Source organism: Myotis davidii, unplaced genomic scaffold, assembly GCF_000327345.1.
Source record: "Myotis davidii unplaced genomic scaffold, ASM32734v1 scaffold73, whole genome shotgun sequence".
In the NCBI taxonomy this organism is placed as follows: Eukaryota; Metazoa; Chordata; class Mammalia; order Chiroptera; family Vespertilionidae; genus Myotis; species Myotis davidii.
The window spans coordinates 1,896,142-1,919,848 of record NW_006286675.1 but is presented as its reverse complement, the minus strand read 5'-3'; the positions used below and the strand labels follow the sequence as shown (position 1 = coordinate 1,919,848).

The 23,707-nt window shown below is 45.1% G+C and overlaps 1 pseudogene; it reads right to left on the bottom strand.

Moving 5' to 3' along the window:
- The window catches only part of LOC107182207, a 59,915-nt pseudogene that overhangs the window by 18,901 nt on the left and 17,307 nt on the right, over positions 1–23,707 (bottom strand).

Here is a 23,707-nt window from a genome sequence, read left to right as displayed (position 1 = left end):
TCCAATGAGTCGATGTCAGGAATGTTCCTTCCACCTCTGGCTATGACCCTGTCTCACTCCTGCTGCTGCATGAACTACATGAGGACTGCTTTCATGGGGTCTGGTGGTAGTGATGGACGTAATGCCGGCTGCTAAGGGTGAGGTGAGACCGGGGATCAACTGGAATAAGGGAAAGAAAATCCAAATCCGGCAAATCTGATGACATGCTTGATATTGGCATGTGGTGGAATGGTACTGTGTAGTCTGTTCATGGAAGTGGACTAGCAGCAGGATCAGCTGATCACCCTGGGGCACCCTCATACATGAGAACCCCTTTGGTTGGGCTGCCCTCTGTTTCTGACATACTAGAGATGCACTTCCTTTTGGGAGGAGGGTCTTCCTTTTCATCAGAAGAGCTTTCTGTTGTTCAGTCAATAACATCTGCTTTCTTCTTGCTGCCTCATTGTCTAATCACTGATCAAGCTTACTGAGGACACTTGAACTTTCTATTTTTGTACACGGCTGGCTGGATACTCTCATAGTTTATTTCTTTGTCTCATTGGACACCAAGTGCCATCTTCTTGGAATTTGATCTCATCCACATCAGAACAGTCACTGAGAATTTCCATAAAAAGCCCATCTAAAATTAGGCTTTCATAGGCAGTTTCTTTTGTTTTGATTTTTGTCATACACAAGACAAATCCAGGTGGACTCCTTCTCATGCATTTGTAGATAAAGAGCAGCGTCAAAACACTATAGGTGTGTACAAGTCACTGCTCAGTGTGGGATTGTCAGCCTTATGTTCCCTAGAGGGCACATCAAGGCTACCTGCAGGTTAGCTGTCGCGATTTCACTATCAGGATCTGCAGTAAGTTTTTCTTTAATTTCCCAATTTCTGATGCCCGCCCAAGAAATGGAACTCTGGTTTGGCACAACTGAAAATAACCTAACTAATCATGTAATGTTCAAAGGGTGTCCAGGATGCCTCTGTTCAATCTCATTTTTAGGTGGTGGTGCGTAGCCAGGTAAAGGAAAAAGCTTCCCATTTACTTTTATACATAGACTGTTGGGATAGTTACCTTCCTGAGGACAACTTATTTCTGCCAAGCAAAGTCTCTGCTGAACTTGGACTGTATAATCTCTCCTACCGACTGGCAAAAAAATCTCTGCATATGCATCTCTCCCTAACTAGTTGAAATGTCAGACCAAAAATAAAAACTTCTCTTGAAATTATTGAATACTGCTTTGAACTCATGGGCTTGATGAGAACATCAGGAACATCATAAAGGGGGCAAGGTTTTTAACTGCACAGCAGTCTGGACAAGAGGAATTGGGGGGATGGCTGCTGCATCTGAAATGTGTGCTTAGTAGGTATCTGGATGCAACACAGAACAAATGGAGGCACTGTGAATGAGGTGTAACTAAAGTGAAAGGCAACATGTGGATTCCAGCCACAGCCTCCTCAGGCTCTACAGGTGATGAGCTACCATCCAAATTGAAAACGGATGCTTTGATTATGGCTAAATTAGAAAGTCCTTCAAGAGTCCGTGGGTGTCCGTGTCTGTATAATTCTCAGATTTCAATCTGAGCCACAGGGCTGCAGCCGCCCTTCAGTAAATGCAGCACCCTCTTCAGGAGGTCATGCTTGCGCCTACTTTTATTTCATCCAGCAAAGCCTAGTAACACTTGTAGCCCCAAAACCATATTCCTCAACCCCTTGAAATCTGCAATTTCATATCACCCGTGGGCACCACTGCCACCATAGCACCCCATCCCGCTGACACCAGTGACACTGCCACCACTAGGGCAGCCACCTCCAGCACATCTAGCACTGGGTGCTGCTGAAGACACTGCTGTCAGGCCCAGTCCAAGCTTTGCATTTTTAGGATAAACCCAATAGCATAGGCCTTGGATTATGTTATCTTCCTCCTCCAGGGAGCTGTTATGTATGCTCTTGGCAGGCATCAAGGGCTTTAGAAATTCAGGATGAACTTGAGCCAGTTTTAGACATTGAGATGATTGAAAGTTGGTTTGCAGAGCCTTCCAGGGCTGCTCTACTTTCTATTCATTCTTACTCCTAAGGCAGCCATTCAGGTTTCTAGGTCCACATGGCAAGGAAAGTGACCAGGGCTCCTCTGTGGTGGTCCCTGAACTTTAACTTTAGTTTACTCCCCTGGCAAAAATGTCTGGAGTATTATTAACACTCTCAGCTCTCTCTTCCAGAACTAGAAAATTGCCCCTGGAGAAAGTAGCCCCAAACACTAAGCTTTCTGCATTATATTTTCTTCCAAACCATGACCTGGTCATTCTTTATTAATCCCTGAAAGGCTTCAGTTTCTTTATAAAAATAAAGAAACTTATTGTTATCATCATTATTTTATTCAGCTTTTGTAGCTGTTCTCACTGGGAGGGTTGATCTGAATTACCTAATCAGTCATTACCAGAAGTAGAAGTTTGTATATTCTCAATGAGAAAAATAAATATCAAGTATAGAAAGATAAAACATATTTATGTTAAAACAACCCATAGGTCACCACCTTGGTAAAAAAATAAAGCTATCAGTGTGTCCTCCCTCAATCACATCCTTTTTTCCCTGTGTGATAACTAACCCCTACCTTGATCTTTGTGTTAACTTTTGCTTGCTCTTCTTTAGTATTAGCATTTATGTATGCATTCCCAATTTTAATGCTTAGTGTTGCCTGTTTGAATTTTATATACATGGAATCTTATTAAATATATTTTTAGGTGTCTCACTTCTTTTGTTGTTGTTAATCCTCACCTGAGGATATTTTCCCCCATTGATTTTTAGAGAGAGTGGAAGGGAAGGGGAGAGGCAGAGAGAAACATGGATGCGAAGAGACATATCAATTGGTTGCCTCCTGCACACGCCCTGACCAAGGCTGGGGATTGAGCCTGCAACCAAGGCACGTGTTGTTGACCAGAATCGAGCCTGAAACCCTTCAGTCTGTGGGTAGACACTCTAACCTCTGAGTAACTGGTTAGGGCTCTCTTCTTTTGCTCAAGGTTATGTTTTTGAAATTTATCCAAGCCCTAGCTGGTTTGGCTCAGTGGATAGAGTGTCAGCCTGTGAAGTGAAGGGTCCTGGGTTTGATTCCAGTTAAGGGCATAGGTTGCTGGCTCGTTTCCCAGTGGGGGTGTGTAGGAGGCAGCTGGTTAGTGATTCTCTCTCATCATTGATGTTTCTATCTGTCTCTCCCTCTCCCTTCCTCTCTGAAATCAATAAAAATATTTTCTTTTAAAAAAGAAATTTATCCAAGATTTTTTCCTCTGCTCTATTGTTTTCCATTGATACACAGTGTATTTTCCCACATATTTTCATATGGGACCATACTAGAAGCCCCATGCATGAAATTCATGCAAGACTAGGCCTTTGCAGCCATTGTGGCTGCCTTGATCTCTTCCTCGCAGCTGTAGCAGCTGCATCGATCCTGCAGCTACAGCCCTGGCTTTGTCCAGAAGGTCATCCAGAAGGACGTCCGGACGGCCATTTGGTCGATTTGCATATTATGCCTTTATTATTATAGATACCTTTACTTCTCTCTGAAATATCTGTTCCTGTGACTTGCTCTTTGTTTTGTTTGGGCTGTTTTTTTTTCCTTATTGATTTCTAGGAGCCTTTCTATATTCTAGATCATGCCTAACCAGTAGAACTTGCTATGATGATAGAAATGCTCTATATCTGCACTGTCCAATATAATAGCTACTAGCAACATGTGGCTGTTAAAGCACTTATAGTGTGACTAGTGCAACAGAGGAGCTACATAAAATGCATTTGTGAGACAGGCAAAGATAAATGTAATGGACATGCTTATTCAAAAGGGGAAAGAATGGGGAGCAAATACCAGTCACTGATTCATAGCAGTGCTGAAATCCAGCTAGTCTATTGTTAACAGATCCTCCACCAGGGAAGTAGGGACTATTCCTTGATTAGGTCTAGGTCCTGCTCCCTGGAAGTAGAAGTTCTCCAGTTTATTTTTTATGTGGCTCTTGGGTCTACCCTCTCAGACTCCTAGGAAATGGCCTGCATTTGCAGCTAGGTAGCTTTCTCAGTCTGCTTCCTGTCTATAGAAAATTTAAACAATTTCAGATTCCAGTTGTTCCTTTTAATCCAGGCAGGCAGAACTTTCTCATATTGAGTTCTCTTAAAAACTGTGTGGGCTTCCTATGAATAGGAAGATTTTGCTCAGTCTATTTGACAAAAGTCATACCCACAGTTGTTTTTGAGATAATACTCTTTTTTAGATTTATTCACAGCTACTTTGGGCTTGTCAGGCAGCTATGGGACAATGTCCTTAAAATTCTTAGGATTCCTTTTGTCTAGATGACAGTGACAGTTCCTATGGTCATGGTGTTCAAAGTAGGCTCCTTCTATGGATAGACAATGTAAGTATTGCCAATAAAATGTGCTAAAAGAGGCACCAGGAAGATTCCATTCTCAGACTCAAACAAGTATTTTGATTTCTACCATGCCTGAATTCCTTCCACAGAGACTCATTGCTGTGGGTTAAGCATTAGCCTGTCAAGGGATCAGCCATGTGTGGCCATTGTCATGGATAATGTACATCAACCTGGCTCAGGACCTGGCCCTCAGAAAGTGCTCAGCACATCTTAGTCCCCTCCTCTCAGTCCACTCCTGCTTTCCCTAAGGATCCTCTTACAATTTATATTGCACCATGGGAGGGAACATGATAAGGCTCTACCACCTCAGTGTAATTGAGTTGGTTGGTTGGTTCCTTGAACAAATACTCATTGAGCACATACTATGTACCAGATACTGTTTTAGGCATGAGGACATAGCCCTTTTTGGAGTGTACAACCCAGTGGGGGCAGATACATGGAAAATAAGTAAACATCCCATCAAATAATGACACATTGTGATACCCCCATGATGAAAACAGGTGAGGTGGGTGAGTTGAGGTGCCTGGGGAGCCCTGTTGTCTGCTGAGAGAAGAGAATGGAGAGGAGGGCAGGAAGGCTGAGGGCAGTCCTGTGCCTCCTCCACAATTTTGCCCAATGACTGCAGAAAGGACACTCTAGTTCAAATAAACAAATAAATTTGGAGAAATATGATCTGTCATAGCAGACTCAACACCATTAGTCACAGCACCCTCAAGGATCAGAACAATGGACTTGGATGTCAGGAGTCCTAGGTTTTAATTCCAGCGTAACCCTCAACCCCTGTCTGTCTTTGGTGTGTCCCCTCCTCTCCTGGACCCCTGGTTCCTGGGGTCTAAAATGAGGGGATGGGGATCAGTGCTGCCTGACCACCCAATGACTTCATGAGATGACCAACGCCTTCCATGGGAGTCTGTCAGCCCCAGAAAGGCAGATGGCTGACTCTGCCCAGTTTCTAGCTGTTAGAATTCCTTCTTGTCTGCCTAGCTGTGCAGTTGTTGCCTCAGTTCATTGGGTCCCACCTCTAGGCTGTCTTTTCTTTTTAAGTGTTTAGTCATAATTCTGACAGTTGGCAAATCACAGTGCCCCTAGTGCAGTGACCAGTTGGCCTGGATGTTCCAGAAAATCATGGCTCACTCTTGGTTCCATCCTCATGCTTGGGAAGTGCCTGCCATGTTCTGTGCTTTTAAAACTTCCCCTCTAAAATTAAAAGCAGATAATAATAAGAAAACATCACAATAAGAGTCACTGTTTATTTAGTACCTAGTGTGTCCTCAGTGACAAGGGTCATGGCATTTAATCCTCACATCAGGCCTTGAAATGGTACTGTCACCACAGTCTCATAGACCAGGAAACTAAAGCTCAAAGAGGTGAAGCTTGCCAGCAGTGCAGGTGTGATCTGATCCATCACATCGGACTCCAGAAGACAAGTCACTTCGCCACCAGGCTGTTTTGCAGGTTTTTTTGTGGTGGCAGGTGGGCCAGGCAAAGATGAAGTCTGCCTCTACCCCTCCCTACCCCATTGCCAGGGTCCACCAGCAAAGGATTGATGCTATTTTGAAGTGACTTGCTTAAGCTACTCCAGCAAGATGGTCCTGAGAAAGTACTGCCCAGCCATAGCTCCAGTCACAGTATTGAAGCTGAGTCCTTTCCATTCCCTTAAAATCATAGCGTAAATAGAAGCCCTGTTGGTCCCCTATCTGCCCAGATGTGATGACAGACCTCATTCTCTACTTCCTTTGTTAACAGCGACAGAAAACAGAGGCTGTTGCTCCATCCTGATCTGACATGCAGACCCAGCTGGGCATAGATGGCACCCACTATTACAGGTGTGTTTGTGTCAGATCTTTCTAGAAATAAACCTCTCGGGAGCAGTGAGGCTGGGCCAGGGATGTGAGCCCTATCTCTGATTTTTCAGAGGTCAAGCCACATGATTTTATTCAGCTGTGAATCTAGTCCTTTGGCTGGTCAAATATCTAAGTCAGCAGTTCTCAACCTGTGGGTCGCGACCCCTTTGGCGATCGAACGACCCTTTCACAGGTGTCACCTAAGACCATCCTGCATATCAGATATTTACATTATGATTCATAACAGCAGCAACATTACATTTATGAAGTAGCAACAGAAATAATTTTATGGTTGGGTCACAGCATGAGGAACTGTATTTAAAGGGCCAGAAGGTTGAGAACCACTGGTCTTAAGTCATGGAGCAAGTCTCCAAGATGAGGCTCTTTCCAGCTGAGTGGTTGGTTATCAGGATGCGTCAGTGACATGCAGCCACATGTGAGGAAGTTGAGGGGCAGACACGCAGTCACATGTGAGGAAGTTAAGGGGCAGACACGCAGTCACATGTGAGGAAGTTGAGGGGCAGACACGCAGTCACATGTGAGGAAGTTGAGTAGCAGTGAGACTTTGGGATTGGCTCTTCTAGCAGCATAACCACGTCTTCAAGATCCTGATTCTTTCCATTATCCCAAAGCCAGCTTCATCCACGGCTGGTCCACTCCTGGTTGTAGGACAGTAGTAGCAGGGACTGCACCCTGTGGAGAGGGGCACTGCTTTCCAAGACTCTTCTAAAGGGAAAGAAATCTCTCCCAGAAATCCCACAGGAAACCTTTCCTTGAACTCGACTGGCTAGAAGGGGAATAGGGTTCTCACCATGAGCTTAGATTAATCCTTTTTTCTTTGAGTCATTCAGGAGTGGTGGTGAGGGTGGGTAGAGAGCTGAACAAATTTGGGCTTCTGTGAGGATGGAGGAAAATGGTAGCCAGATAAACCAGAAGTGTCCACTGTTCGATGTCATGCTGCTGTAGCTATAGAAACTTTCCAGATTCCTGAACTTAGACCTCTTTGGACCTGCAGAGGAACTTAGTAATTAATCTTTGACTCTGAGGGGCAGTGACTTGCTTTAATATTCAGGTGCAAGACATGAAGGTCAGTTCTCCATAGCCGAGGCAGAAGGGGAGAAGCAGTGAGCCAGGGCTTGGGACAAGATCCGTGAGGGTAGCATTGGGACATGTTTTGCTCGAAGCTTAGTCCTTATTCATCTCATCTGAATTGGAATATGCTGGCTGGGGGTGGGCTGAGTAGGAGAGCCTTCCCAGTTACAAATTTGTAAGCCCTTTGGCTGAGAAACTTTTGTTAGGGCCCAGGAAACTGCAAGTTTAACAAGCCCTCAGATGATTCTCATGCGCACCGGCCTGAAGCTATGGCTGAGCTGGAGACAGTGGCTCTTGGAACAACCAGGCCAAGTCCAAGGGTGCAGAGTCTGCATCACAGTTCAGCAGATAGTTGGCATTTGGAGGTCTGAGGTGAGGAAGGTGGACCCAGTATGATGACAGCCCAAGCTGTGTTGGATTCTCATGGGTCAGGGCAGGCAGTAGATAATGACATTCATTTGTTCCTTTTCCTCATCAAACATTTATTAAAGCCTCATGTATGATAACCCCTAAAGATACAGATAAAATAATGCCCATCCTCAGAGTCACAATATAGCATGTTGGGGAAACAGACGTGAGGACAGAAATTACAACATGACATGGCAGGTGTCCTAGTGAACCTCGGGGCTCTGGGAGCACTTGGCAGTCGCCTCATCTGGTCTGGGGGCTGGGGGTGGATTAGTTTCCTGGAGCTGCTGTACCAAATCACCACAAACCTGGTGGCATAAAGCAACAAGTTTATTCTCTTACCATTCTGGAGGCCAGCATCTGAAAGTAGTTTCACTGGTCCAAAACCAGAGTGTCAGCGGGATCATGTTCCCTCCAGAGGCTCTACAGGAGGATCCATCCCTTGTCTCTTCCAGCTTGCCTGCATTCCTTGGCTTGTGGCATCATCACTCCAGTCTCTGTCTCTGTGATCACTTGCCTCTTCCTCCTCTGTGTGGGTCAACTCTCCCTCTGTATCCCTCATTATAGGGACACATGTGATAGCACTTAGGTTCACCTGGATAATCCAGTTATCTCCCCATCACAGGATCCCTAAGTTAATCACACCTTTCTGGCCTTTAAGATATTTACATGTTGTAGGGATCCAGAACTATATATTTTTGGGGGCCATTATTTAGCCTACCATAGGGGTTAAGAGAAAAGGAGACATGACGAGAGTCCATAAGGAGAAGTAGGGGTCAGCCAAATGAAGCAGATATGGAAGAACATTAGAAAAAGAAGCAGCATGTACATAAACAACACTGGGCACTGCAAATGGGTTTTAGGGACGGAGGCTCCCAGCACCGGGAGGGAGCTGAGGAGGAAGAAGAGGCTGGAACAGGGGTGGGCAAACTTTTTGACTCGAGGGCCACACTAGGTTCTTAAACTGGACCGGAGGGCCGGAACAAAAGCATGGATGGAGTGTTTGTGTGAACTAATATAAATTCAAAGGAACCGTCATTACATAAAAGGGTACGGTCTTTTTTTAAATAGTTTTATTCATGTCACACGGGCCGGATCCGGCCTGCAGGCCGTAGTTTGCCCACGGCTGGGCTGGAGGGAAGTGGCTAGGGCCAGATTCCACGGCTAATGGGGAACCCTCAAAGGCGTTGGAGCACATGAGTGATGCCATCAGGGTGGCACTGGCTGCACTGTGGTGATGGATTTCAGGGGGACCACTAGAGGCGCGGGAACCATTTAGGAGGATTTTGCAGTGGTTCTGGAGGAAAATGATTAGACCTGAACTAGGCAAGTGAATCATGACAGTGGATGGTGCTGCAGGCTGTTTACAAGGTAGAATTGACAGGGCTGCATGATTGGATGGAGAGAATGAGAGCAGCTGGAGAGAAAAGACTGCAAGGTTTCTGGCATCATTGATAAAGGGACCATCTGAAGAAGGTAGGCACAGGTGAAGACTTGTCTATAGACTCCTTGATTCAAGGTGGTTATGGGTCACTCAGGTGTCTGGGAAGCAGTAGATTATAAGGGCCTGGAAGCAAGGAGAGGAATCTGGGCTGGAGATGTAGGTTTGAGATGCCTGAGCATGTAGATAGTTGGTGAATTGACGGGTGTGAATGTGTTAACCCCAGGAGACAGGGAGTGCAAAGGGAGTAGATGGACTGAAAAAGAGGCTGTCTCATGGGAGACTGAAAGGTACAGCTATAGAAGTGGGAAAAGTCCCAGGACTTTGGGCTTAATACTCTGTGTTTGGTTGGGATCTTTGTATTTTAAAAGAGTGAGTGGGAATGGGATAGTGCTAGCACCAAAGGAATAGCTTTCTAATGGGGAAATTTGGGGACTCTGTGGAAGAACATTTGGGGTGCATATAGACACATACCCTCCATGCGTCTTTGCTGGCTCATCCCTGGCTGCTGCCTGTTTGCAGCCTCTGTGATAACCTGATCTCCTGTTTGGGAGCCTGGGAAGCCCTAGGTAGCACCAGGAAACCAGCTGCCAGCTGCCTTTGTCGTTGATTCTTAAAATACATTGTGTGCCAGCAGCGTGGCCGGAGTAGAAATCAGGGATGCAGCGCGGGCAAGGAGAGAGCCATCTGTGCTTCTCAGCTGGTATTTTTGGCCTGGTGAAGTGACTGTCTCCCCAGAGCCACTTCCTGCTTCTGTCCTTCTCCCTCCACACACAAGTCCTGATTGTTAGACTCAGGTTGTTAGAGCCTATACCTAGGTGAGGAGTCTGAGGCCCAGAGGGTGGAAGTTCTTCCTCTCAGAGGGGCTGGGGCAGATCCCCCATGAGAGCCACCCCGCTCCTCCCGCCCACCACTGTCTTCCCTGGGTCCATGCTCCAGTGCCAAGATGATGATCACAGTTGTCAGTAATAAGATACCATTTACATCTTAGGAAGTTCTCTTCACATTTGATTTTTGCTCAATCCCCAAAACCATCATAGAAGTAATCAGGGTCAGAGAGGATCAGGGATTTGCCCAAGATTTAGGAGCAGAACCCAGGTCTCCTTGCTTTCAAACCCCATGTTCTTCCCCCTCCCAGTGCTGTTCCCATCTCAAGGAGGCAGGGCCTGCTGATCTGGTGGTGCCCAAGCCACAGGCTGCTAAGATCTGCTGGGTGCTTGCCAGGTGCCCTTTCAGAAGGAAAGGAGGGGGCACCAGCAGAGATGACTTTCCCATTTTGCTCGGGGCTGACTCTGGGCCCTCTGATGGAGTGTTTTGATGCAGCTGAGGACACATTTCTTGACCTTAAGGAATAAGTTCTCAAGCTTTTAGCTTAAAAAAAAAATCAGGTAATGCACATGACATCACCCCATCACTGAGGTCTGCCCTGTCCATTCCTGAGCCTCAGCTTGTTACCGGGAAACCCCTGGTTGGGCTCTGGCTGCCTGTCGCTGTGTCCAATAACGAAGGCAGGGTTGAATCATATTATTGAGAAGCGTTTATTGAGAAGGCTAGTTAACCAAGAGGACGGGGTGCTTACAAGCATCAAATCCTACCTTCTAGCAAGGTGCAGGGGGCAGGATTATAAAGGGGAAGGGGACTGGGGAACAGAATGCAGCTAAGTGCAGCCTTGGGGGTCTGCAGACATCAGCTATTGTCCTTTAGTAATCAGGTGATGAGATGATGATAAGATGATGTTTTGACTCTTGGTGGGTCGGTCTGACCAGGCTTATCAGTTCTGCTTGCCAGATTCACAGCTGAGTCACCTCCCCAATCGCTTTGCACAAGTCTTGAAAAGAAAACTTTAAGAAAAACTTAACCCCCTATTTATACATAAGAAACTTAACCCCCTATTCACATAACTATGTATGTTCTAAGATTTAAAATAATATGATTACTTTTCAGATTGATTCAGGTGCTCTATCTATTAGGTTATAAGTCCCCCCTATCAAGACCATCCATCTCTGAGCCTCCCTGGGGCCTGACCATCCCCCATCCAAAACCCGAGTCTCTGCCTGATGCTGACGCGCCCTCTTTCCTTACCCCCAGCCAAAGACTGAAACTCACTGTCTGGTGTCATCTCCTCTCCTTCACCCGCCTCCAGTCTGTCTCCCACCCAATTCCTAGCCTTATCCTAGCCTTAATACTAACTCCATCCATCACACAAATACTGAGCCTCACTCCATTTCAGCCCACATCTCATCCCTCACCCCACCTCCAAATCTATCATCAGCTGCAAAAACAGCAGTCCTTCCCTTATTCAAACCCAAATACCAAATGTTACCCAGCTGACCCCACTGCATCCTTCATTTCATTGAGCCTCAAGGCTTGGGACAAAGGTCCTCTTACACACATCACTGGGAAATTTCAAAAGTGCTCAGTGGTTAATGGGTTCTTTCTTAGGCTAACAAAACAAGTGTGGCTGTCAGTTTGTCCACGAGTCAGATTGGCTGCTTTAAAGTGACCCTGAGCACAGCTGAGGCCTGGCAGGGAAGGCATCTTGTAGAAGTGACCTGCAGCACTGCCATTGCATCCAGAATAGGAGGAGGAAGTTAAACGCTGCACTCAGTAAGCTGAGCAGCCACGGGAGTGCTGCAAATGGAGCCAGAGGAGAGCGCAGCAATTACTTCATGTAATGATATCGTGGATGAGCCACCTCTGACATGGGAAATGCAGGCACGAGCCATCCATCTTTTCAGCCATCGAGAAAGGTTCCTTTTACAGATTGGTAGTGATCATTAGAACTCAGGCTTCTCTGTCATTCCAATTGCTTATTGGTTTGTCTTCTCTGTGCCTTGCTGAGTGATTGACTTTCCAAAGCACTTTGGCTCCCTGGAGGATGAAAGGAGTCTAGCAATGCCAGATATGCTGTAATTACCCTTGGCAGCCCCACTGGGTGGGTCAGCCACTCTGATCCCCACTTACCTGCAATAACCGGGCATCTTTCTTTGAGAGTGGCTCCCACAATGGATTGGAGGGGGGAAAAAGAACAGTTAAGTATTTCTTTAAATGAGATTTTTTTTGGCTTCAATCTCAAATTAGATTTTTAATTTGCAGAATCTCCCAAGAATTTTCAGCCAGTATTATAGTTAGACCACAGCTCAACTTCAGTGGGCACGTGAAAACCCCCTCCCTCTGGTTTTTAAAGGGTTGCGCACGTTCTGAAACCGTCATCCTATCCCTCTTTTTTAATATCGCTGTGCAGAAGGCATTGTTGTTGGCATCTCACAGATGAGGAAATGGAGGTTTGAGGGCTAACGTGATTGGTCCAGATGATGGAGGCTTTCTAAACCCCCATTTCCTGAGCCCTGACCAGCACGTCACATCGTCCAGGAAGGGCAGCGAGGCCTAGGAGGGTCTGAGTGAAGTGTCAGGTGTGACTTCCCTGGAGAGGTGATAAGGGTATTAGCCAGGACACCTTTTATTTATTTATTTTTTAAAATATATTTTATTGCTTTTTTTACAGAGAGGAAGGGAGAGAGATAGTCAGAAACATAGATGGGAGAGAAACATCGATCAGCCACCTCCTGCACATCTCCTACTGGGGATGTGCCCGCAACCAAGGTACACGCCCCTGACCAGAACCGAACCTGGGACCCTTCAGTCCAGAGGCCGACGCTCTATCCACTGAGCCAAACCGGTTTTGGCAAGGACACCTTTTATGACACACAGACATGAGTGCAAACTTGGAAATTCAGTTCCCTTAGCTAGTCCTAAAATCTAGAGGCTTCATGTGGTGTCAATGGAATATTCAAATTTTTAACTGACTTGTTTCTCCTCTGGGTCACTGTTAATATTTGGTCTTTTGTCACAGAGCCAGGTGCATGATGAGTATCTTCTTTAATTCTCAAAATAGCACTGAGGTGTGGATGCTATTATCCTCACTCTGCTAATGAGAAGTTAAATAACTTGCCTGAGGTTCATAACTTTAAGGCAGAGCTGAGCTTTGAACCAATCTAGATTATTCTCACCGACCACAGTATCCTTCTTCTCTATAAATCAGAAAAAAGTGGAATTTTTAGTCTGAGGTTTTTTTTTGAGTTATGTGTCCTTGGACAAGTTAACAAAATTCAGTGACTGTTTATTGAGTATAAACTTTGGCCAGGCCATGTGCTAAGGGAAGGAGAGCAGGGCAGGGAGTGCAAATGCTGAAAAAAAAAGGTTGGTCTCTGTCCTCAATTTTAACATTGATGGATGAGTAACTTCCTTTCTCTCATGGATGAGAATGCACCCATAAAAGAGTGAGTCAGGCTAGGTTTTCCGAGGTTCTTTTCTGAGTGCACAGACCATGATTCTGTGATCTTATCTGCCATAGTGTATCTCTTCTCTATAAATCAGAAACAATGGAATTTTTAGTCTGAGCTTTTTCTTTCTTTCTTTCTTTTTAAAATATATTTTATTGATTTTATACAGAGAGGAAGGGAGAGAGATAGAGAGTTAGAAACATCAATGGGAGAGAAACATCGATCAGCAGCCTCCTGCACATCTCCTACTGGGGATGTGCCCACAACCCAGGTACATGCCCTTGACCGGAATCGAACCTGGGACCTTTCAGTCCGCAGGCCGACGCTCTATCCACTGAGCCAAACCGGTTTTGGCAAGTCTGAGCTTTTTCTTTTTTGAGTCCTATGTCCGAGAAGGTGGTGCCCAAATCTCCTAGATGTTGGACACTTTCACAGTGTCAAGGTAATCTATCCCATGAAAGGTCATTTCTCTCCGTTATGCATTAATTTTTGTACACTAACCTGATTCAATTCATACAACAACTTATGCTAGGTGTTATTGTCGTCACCATTTTAAAAACTAGCAAACTGTGGTTCAGTGATTTTAGCCACTTGCACAGTGTCATAGAACTAGTACGAGGCAAAGCTGGAAATAGGAAGAATCAAAGCAACGGCTACTGCTTCCTAATATAGGCCATGGGAATAGTTCGGGCCCTGGAAGAAGCTGGCTCGTACTGAGAATGAAGCAGAACTCAGGGCTTTGGAAACACCATTTGAAGATGCTTAAGTGGGGTCACAGGTTATCTGCTTCCCCATGGACCATTTGGTGTTTGTCACACTAGGTCTTTTTCATTCTCCTGTGACCTTGTCTGTGAGTCAGTCCTTGACATATGGTAAGACAAACTAGCATGAATGAAGTCGTCCAGGTGATCTTTTAGAACCCCTGAGAGCCTGTTCCATGACACAGGGCACTCGGTCTCTCTGAATCCTGCTTGTCTCAGGCTATGAGATGAATGGAGCCTTTGGCTCCATCTGCAGAAGACAAATGTCCTCACCACTCAGATGATGTCACTTGAATTTCCTGAACCTTTACAACCTCTCGCTCCTGACAGGTGGTCATCACCTCCTCTTGGAAAGAAAAGAGATTGAGGCGAGACTCCTCATTCTCCCAGCTAAAGAGCTTTAAGATGGTATCTTTGCCTAAAAAAGCCCACAGCCCTGGCCAATGTGGTTAGAGTGTCAGCCCGAGCACCAAAGAGTCACAGGTTTGATTCTCGGCCAAGGGCCTATAGGTACCTGGGTTGTAAGTTTGCTCCCATGCCCTCCCCCCACCCCAACCCCCCGACATGTGCAGGAGGCAACCAATCAATGTGCTTTTCACATCAATGATTTTTTTTTTTCCTCTCTCCCCACCTCCTTTCCTTCCTTCTACTCTCTCTAAAAATCAATGGAAAAAATATTCTCTGGTGAGGATTAACAACAACAAAAAACACAAAAACATCTGGGGGATCAAAATAAGAGACAGTTTATTAAACAGTGAACTATTGAAAAAATAGTGGAATATATCATACTACTAGTTGGTAACCAGTTCAAACTGGTCAATTGGATTAAGTTGTTTTTTCTTGCAGCTGTGTGTGTGTAGACATTACATCATTCTCACATCTCTTATACTCAGAGCCCCATAGGGAGGGCCCAGGAAGTGAGAATGTCAGTCACCTTAGCACCACACAGAAAGAGAAGGTCTGGTGACCCCTACTTCTGACCCCCCCTTGTCCTTCCTTTTACTCTTCCAACTGCCATCAGATTTCCACAGGGAAATCCTTCATTTTTGCTTCACTCTGGACCTAAAAGCAGTTGTTACCATGGTCAGGCATCTCCAGGGCACGCACACTCATCAAGGAAAGGAAGGTGGTGATTTCCAAGTGAAATAAGATCCTTCTTGAAAGGTCCCAGACATCCTCCTTAGAAACTGCACAGAATCTCTCTCCTCATCCTGCTTTAGTCACATATAAAACGCTTCCTCCCTAGGGGGCAGAGTAGGGGCTTTCAGTGTAAATTCTTTCAAGTTTGGTATATGTTTGAAACTTTTTAAAAAAATGCTCACCCAAGGGTATATTATTTTCATTTATTTTTAGAGAGAAGGAGGAGGAGAGGGAGAGGGAGAGGGAGGGAAGGAGAAGAAGAGGGAGGATGGAGAGAGAGAGAGAGAGAGAGAGAGAGAAAGAGAGAGAGAGAGAGAGAGAGAGAGAGAGAGAGAGAGAGAGAAACATTGATGGGAGAGAGAAACACCAATTAGCACCTCCCATATGTGCCCCCCGGAGATCACCTTTTGGTGCACAGGACAATGCTCCAACCAACTAAGCCACCTGCCAGGGTGAAACTTTAAAAAAATAAAATCTGGCAAGTCATAGATACTACTTCTTCCCTAATTCAGACCTGCAGTTTACAAAATAATTATAAAAGAGTAAATTCTACTGGTTTTAAATTCCATTTAAGAAAATGTTTATACTATTTATTTACTATTACTATTATTTTATACTATTTTATCTAGTTAGCTCAGGCTGCTGTAACAAAAGTACCACTGACTGGGTGGCTCAAACAACAAATGCTTGTTTGTTTGTTAATCCTCACCCAAGGGTATTTTTTTCCATTGATTTTAGAGAGAGTGGAAAGAAGGGAGGGAGAAGGAGAGAGGAAGAGAGAGAAAAACATGGATGTGAGAGAGACACATTGATTCGTTGTTTCCCGCACGAGCTCTGATCAGGGCTGGGGATTGAACCTGAAACCCAGGTATGTGCCCTTGACTGGGAATCAAACCCTCAACTCTTTGGTATGCAGGTCAATGCTCTAACCATTGAGCAACCAACCAGGGCAAGTGATGGTTTTTCGGGAGTGTGTCTGTCTTTCTACATCTGAACCCAGCCTGTTCTTTTTTTTTTTTTTTTATGTTTTTACCGATTTTTAGAGAGGAAGGGAGAGGGTTAGAGAGATAGAAACATCTATAAGAGAGGAACATCATTGATCGGCTGCCTCCTGCACTCCCCCTACTGGGGATCGAGCCCCCAACCCTGGCATGTACCCTGATCAGGATTCGAACCCGTGAACTCTTGGTTCCTGAGTCAGCGCTCAACTGCTGAGTCACATCTGCTGGGCCAGCCTGTTTATTTTTGCAAGGAATAAAGTAGGAGCAGTTCAGGGATTTGGGGGGAGGGGAATTGTATTTATTTTCACTTCATTTTAAGTCTCCTCTTCAGTACATGATAAGGCTTCTTTTGAGCTACTGCTCTTAACCCCTCAGAGACCCTTTAATGACTCCCTTCTCTGAATCTCCTATACATACTGCACATTTGATCTCAGCAGTAACAATATCAGGCATGCATTCTGGCACTCCACCTCTCTACTCCCATTTCCCAACACACCCACACAGAAATTGATAATCAATCTCCCAGCTTTTTTTCCTGCACAGGCTGAATGAGTTCTTCCAATCCTTCTCAACACAATGTACCAGGAAATCAATTAGATTTGGTCAAAAGGATTAAATGTATTTGCTATCCTGGGCTTAACCTCAAAGATGTTGGTTTTTGTTTTGTTTTGTTCTCTTTCCTGACTGAGCACTTAGGATTCCTCCAAGAAAAGATCTATGTCACTGGGCATCCATAAGTTATAGGTTATTGTCACAACCAGACAGCATTTCATAGAGGATCAGTGGATACAGATCTGTTTCAGAGCAGAATGAGAATGAATTGGAAGACTTTGTAAAATGACCTGAGGAGTTTGTGTTAGCATCCTGAAATGCGCATGGAGAGATGGAGGGCACAAACCCGGCTTTGACCTCCCTGGGTTTTAGCATAATCATCTTCTAAATTGGTGGGTGGGAATGGGAGCGGTGAGATGAATAATACTACATAACCTCTAGGCCCCTCCTAATGCTTGCATCAAATACGAAGAAAACTAGAATAGAATGATGTTGCTAAACTTTATTTTATGCCACACATTTAATGACTGTTCTTTATTCCATTCAGACAACAGTGCGGCTTTCCATATGCACTACCCTATAGAAAGTAGAGTCAGATTCTTAAAAATCTATAGCAGAGAGAGTAGTTTTGGAAGCCACACTTTTCAGTGGTAACAATCAAATTTTTGAGAAAGGGGATTAAATTTTCTTCTAAAAGCCTGTTTTTTTTAAGTACTAAGGATTGGAAGAACTCTCTGAAATTTTCTGAAGGAAATGAGAGTTTGACCAGTTGGCCAGAAGAGAAGTATTAGAGGTGAGGTGTCCAGGAATTAGATACCTTTAAGTTCCCAGTACCCCTTTCATAATCCAAACCTCAAGATAAGGCTGGGATGACAGAAAGCCTGACCCTCCCCCACACTCCCAGATATATTTGAGGGATATACCAGAGCACAAAGACCCATTGCCTGGTTTCCTCAGGTACAACCCGGAAGCTTATATTGCTTGTAGAGAAGCTTCATTGTCCAACAGATTACCTGAGCAATGGAGTGATGGAGTGGCTGTGGGAGGTGGCACAGTTCATGTATCAGAGGCCATTTCACAGACTCCTCCATATCTCTGTATGGTGTGTAGCAAGCAGACAAGACGTCCATGGCTCCAAGAGGGCCATGGGAGGACAGATGGGCAGGTGGAACCAAGGAACCTGGGCTCTGGACAAGAAGGACATGGTCATGTCCCAGGACAGTGGAGTCCAGTTTCTAAGACTCAGGAGAAGAGAATCTCTAAGCAGGAACAGAGGAGTGCCTGGAACTCAATCCTCTTCCTCTAGGGCAGTGTTTCTCAACCTTCCTAATGCCTCGACCCATTAATACAGTTCCTCATGTTGTGGTGACCCCCAACCATAAAGTTATTTTCGTTGCTACTTCATAACTGTAATTTTGCTACTGTTAGGAATCGTAATGTAAATATCTGATATGCAGCATGTATTTTCATTGTTACAAATTGAACATAATTAAAACATAGTGATTAACCACAAAAACAATATGTAATTATATATGTGTTTTCTGATGGTCTTAGGCGACCCCTGTGAAAGGGTCATTTGACCTCCAAAGGGATCACGACCCACAGGTTGAGAACCACTGCTTTAGGGTATGAATTTGGGAACTTGGCACAATCCCTAGGCATGAACTTGGGAATTTGGCACAATCCCTAGGCGTGAACTTGGGAACTTGGCACAATCCCTAGGGAGAAGGAGAAGGGGACAATCCTGTTAACTGAGCATTTCTCTGGAAGGGACTGAGTTTGAGATCAGAAATGATTTGGATACTCTGAATTGGAAAGCTCAGTTTTTCTGTATCCATGGAAATGATAGATGGGGACTTTGTAGTTTTTGAGAAAGGAATTTACATTTTTACACTCATGTTTCTTGGGCTCTTGGAACTAAAAAATCTAACCTGCAGAAGTGATGGTGAGGTAGGTAGCTCACACTTATGTATTGGCAATACTGAATTCCTGCAGCTTGATTCTAAACAGCATTTTGACAATAAACCTGAAGCTAAAGATAAAAAAACACACAGACAAGTAGGAGCAGAAAGAAGAAAATGAAGGCAAATTAAGCATTTACACTCTGAACTAAAACTTTCATGCCTATGAGACTCTGCATGACCCGGCGCTGCCCATCACTCCACCCCTCCACGCACTCTCTGTTTCACTTACACTGGCCTTCTTTACTCCACACTCCAAGCTCCATCCCCTGCTGGGATCCAACCCCAGCAGGTCCAGGGGTCCCCAAAGGTGTGGACGGAGTCGGCGAAGAAGGAATGACACGGAGGCAGCGTTCAGTTGATCAGCAGCCTTTCCAGGATCTCTAGCCACAATCTCCAGCCAAGTTCTGTGTCCATGTTCTCTTACTAGGTTCTCCAGCCAGGTTCTCCAGGTTCTCCAGCCAGGTTCTGTAGCCATGTTCCCTTGCTAGGTTCTCCAGCCAGGTTCGGCAAAGAAGGAATGACACGGAGACAGCGTTCAGTTGATCAGCAGCCTAGCCAGGATCTCCAGCCAAGTTCTGGTCTGGAACTCCAGCGAAGTTCTGGTTTGGATCTCCAGCCAGGGTCTGTGGCCATGTTCCCTCGCTAGGTTCTCCAGCCAGGTTCTTTTGCCAGGTTCAGTCACCAGGTTCTAGTCAGGTTCTCTTGCCATGTTCTATCCAGGTTCTGTAGCCAGGTTCTGTCTCTAGGTTCTGTGTCTAGGTTTTGTGTGTAGGTTCTGTGTCTCGGTTCTGTGTCTAGGTTCCGTCACTAGGTTCTGTGTCCTGTTGTCTTGTTACATCTGTATTTATACCAGTTGATTCCAATCCTATCAATCTCTATTCCAAAGGTTAGGGCGTTTCTTATCTCCATTCCAGGGAGTAAAGATTATGTAGCTTAAGCATGATTGTTCGTAGTTAAAGTGATTAATTACCCGCCTGGCACTAGTGAAGGGGTTTTATTCCCTCCCTAACTTCAGGGGAAAATCCTTACCTGGGGAAACAGCCTTTCTCAGAGAGGTGACCTTGGTTAAAACACATAGTGCCAAGATCGTGAGCAAACATATTAAGAACAGTATGCCATATATGCCAGGTCTCTTGAAACAGCAAGGATGAACCGGCTCCCAGCAATCCCCCGTGTTTGTTATTTATTACCGCATCAGAAACCACCCAAAACAACAACAGCGCCCATATACTGTCTCTCAGAATTCTCTGGGTTGACTGGGCTCAGCTGAGTGGTTCAGCCGCTCCATGTTGTGTTGGCTCCAGTTATAAATGGGCTGGAATGGCCGAGATGGCTCTCTCATGTGGCTGGCAGCTGAGAGCTTCTTACCTTTTGAATTATTTGTTATGCAAGAGTAATGTTTAAGGAAAAAGTGTATCCAGAATCCAGCTCCCCAACAAATCAGGTTTTTCCAGTTTAATGTGTCCTTTGCAATTCTTGTCCCTATGTACTTAAGTTATGTATAGTTGTTTAGTGCAAATCTCATTTTGAAGTCTAATTTTTTTAACTTGACACATCATAGACCTCCCTTTTTCTATGATGTTATATATACTTCATAGTAATTTTATTGCTACATAATATTATATCAAGTTCTGGATTTGATATATTCCACATTATACCAGCCCCATTGTAAACTTTGGTGTTTGATGTTGCCTCTGTTACCTGTGTTCTAATGGTTTTAATTTTGCCCCACCTGGGTTTGCTATTTAATTGCATCTTTTGTTTGTGAATTAAGTGTCAGGATATCTATATTTCTTGTAGTTAGTCATTTTTGCTTTCTCCTTTAAAAATATATGATTTCTTAATTATGGATTTACGAATGCATTATCATCTTTCCACAATCCATCTGAGCCTCAGAATTCCTATGGACGAGTGCATGTGTATGTATGTGTGTGTGTTTTAGATGCTCAAGCCATACCCTGAGTGTCTATGATTCATCGGGTCTGCAGTGGGACTGGAATGTCTTTTATTTTTAACAAGCCCACCAGGAGATTCTGAAACACTGACTAACCACATGTGTATCGATATGTTTATTAATAAGTGCCAACGATGAACCTGGCTCTCTTTATATTTCAATATAAAAATAGGAATACTCAGGCCAGAGACTTGGAAATCATCTGATTCTTTCTCCCTTTCCCTAGCACATTCAGTCCGACTTTGAAGCTGTCTTCAGTCTGCCTGTTCCTGCCATAGCCTCCACCCATCCAAGCCAAGTCATCACCAGCTTGTGGGCACTGCTGGCCCTCAGCCTCCTCTCTGGGTCCCCCGCCCCCAGCCTTGCCCTCACTAGGATGTTAATTTCTGTGACTACAGAATGTTGTCTTTCTCATCTGCAGCTGCATTCTTGGGCTTGACAGACTGAAGTGTATAGGCTTTTAGTAGATGTTTCATGTTGATTAGAAATAACTCTAGTATTTAATAATAGGCAAATTATTATGCATATTAGGCCAGTCCTTCTCACACTTCAGTGTGTATACACATCACTCAAGGATTTTGTTAAGTACAGATTCTGATTCCATAATTCTGGGGTGAGGCCTGAGATTGCACATTACTAGCAAGCTCCCAGGTGATGCTGATGTAGCTGGTCCACAGAACACAGGTTGAAGTATGTAGACATTTCTACCCGCTGGTATATTTAATGATCATATAAACATAATTGTTTTGGCAGGAATTTACTCAGAAGCTTTATCCATTGTTCAGTTATCTTTCTAGGTATTTTCATTTGATAGCGTTACCTTGTTCAGGGCTGTCTTTTGGGTCTCGCTTTTCAAGTGAGTTGTGTTTTAAAGCTAAAGCTACTTCTCAGATTCAGTTTCCTACTGCTTTCCATGCCTTCAGTATTGCAGCACTGTCCACTAAGCCTGGCACAGGGAAGGGGCTGTGCCCACCTGGGCATGTGGAGATGTCCTGAGTGCCATGTCAGCCTGGCTTGGGAGATCCCGGTCCCTGCTTGCCTGTAATCACTTTAGCAATTAGCTAATGTCTCTGAGACTTTGAGTCACCAGAGCCCATCTGTGTCCAGTGAGTTTCCGTGGGCAGCCTTGCTGTCTGGCCTCTGTCCTTTGCACCAGCATTTGTTTGTCTCCTTCCTTGAGACGCAGGAGTGATGCCCAGCAGATCCAGTGTATCATGCTTTCCTTTGCCTCCGGGATTGGGCACCGTGGCTTTGGCTGTGGTTGCTCATCCCTGTTTCCCTCCTGCCTGCCCTTCCTTCTATCTTTCCAGTCATACATCCTTTCATTAACTAACATGTTCAGCATGAACATGTTTAACATTAACCTACATGTCCACTGTGCTGAAATGTATAAAGCAAAAAGCTGTAGCTCCCCACCTAATACCAGTCTAGCTCTCAGGGGTGACCAAGCACTGTTAACAGTTTGCTATCTTTTCTATGATCATGAATGAATGAATATAATTCACAAAGTATTTTTTGTTTTTGCAGAAAAGCCACACAATACTCTCCATGTCATTTTTCAGTCTGCTTTTCTGCCTTATTGCAGAGCAAGACAGCCTGCAGCCATCTGACGTCCAAGGTGGCCAGACTAAGGTGGGGATGGGTGGGGTGGATTGTTTGAGGGTCCCTGGAACAGATAGGGAAAGTACCAAGGAAGCAGTCAGGGGCACCAATACTGGTTTCTGTCTACCCAGGAGAGTGCCTGGCCATCCTGCATTTGGCCGTGGTCACCTTGGAGTCCTCTTCCTGTGTTGCCACACCCAAATTCCTTCTTCTCAGAAGTCAGTGCAGCCAGATGCCAGGGTGCTCTGAGCCCCCAGGGTGGGTCATGAGCTAGATACTGGCGTTCTAAAGGTGAGATGGAGTTGAGGGAGGCGTTACTTAGCAAACGCATCTGCATTGGGCCGGAGGGTTCAGTGTTTAGTGAGTGGCATGTGAGTCACCATGACGGAAACTTCCAAGGAAGCCAGTTTATTCTCCAGCTACTTTAATGGAAGTATGGTTTTTAGGGTGAAGGAGAGGACTGTTCACCAGCCTCTGGGCTGGGCAGACAGCAGGTGGAGTAATGGCCTCATCTCTAGTCTGTGCTTTCTGAGGGGCAAGGCAGCCTGACTTGGAAAGAGAAGGGTCTGTCCTGAGGCTGGATGGAGTACAGTGAAGCTATGTAGCTGAAGAAGGGAGCTTTGTTGCAGAATATATAAAGCATTGTAGTCAAGCATTGGGGTCAGGTAGAATGTACTTCCACTCACAGATTGACCTTGGGCAAGTTACTCATGTTCTGAGTAGCTTTATAAGAAGGCACTTCGAAATGTGATTTCTAAGGCTAACCCTTATTTGAGCATTGCAGATATGACTTTATGTCTGTTCTTTATTGTCTCCCAGTGACAGCTCTAAGAGCACTGAACCTGGCCAAGCTGAATGGTCTGGGGGAGGGCAGGAAAATGTACAGCCTGGGTTTTGCAAGTTGCAGGACTTGGCTTCCTTCTTGATTACCCATGGTTGTCAAATCCGGAAGAGCAATCAGACAGAATGTAGATTCTGAATCTTGTTCTAGAGGTTGGAGCAGAGCATAGGTTTCCTGAAGACATGTAGATCTTGACTTTCCCGAGTAGTAAGATTGTTTCAAACTGACTTTGTGAAGTTGTATCCAACTTTTCTGAGCAATAACATGTGAGTTTGTATTAAATAACTAGGGGCCCCATGCACAAAATTCGTGCACTGGGTGTGTGTGGGGGGGAGTGTCCCTCAGCCAGGCCTGCCCCCTCTCACATACTGGGAGCCCTCAGGCGTTGACCCCCATCACCCTCCAATCGCAGGATCGGCCCCTTGC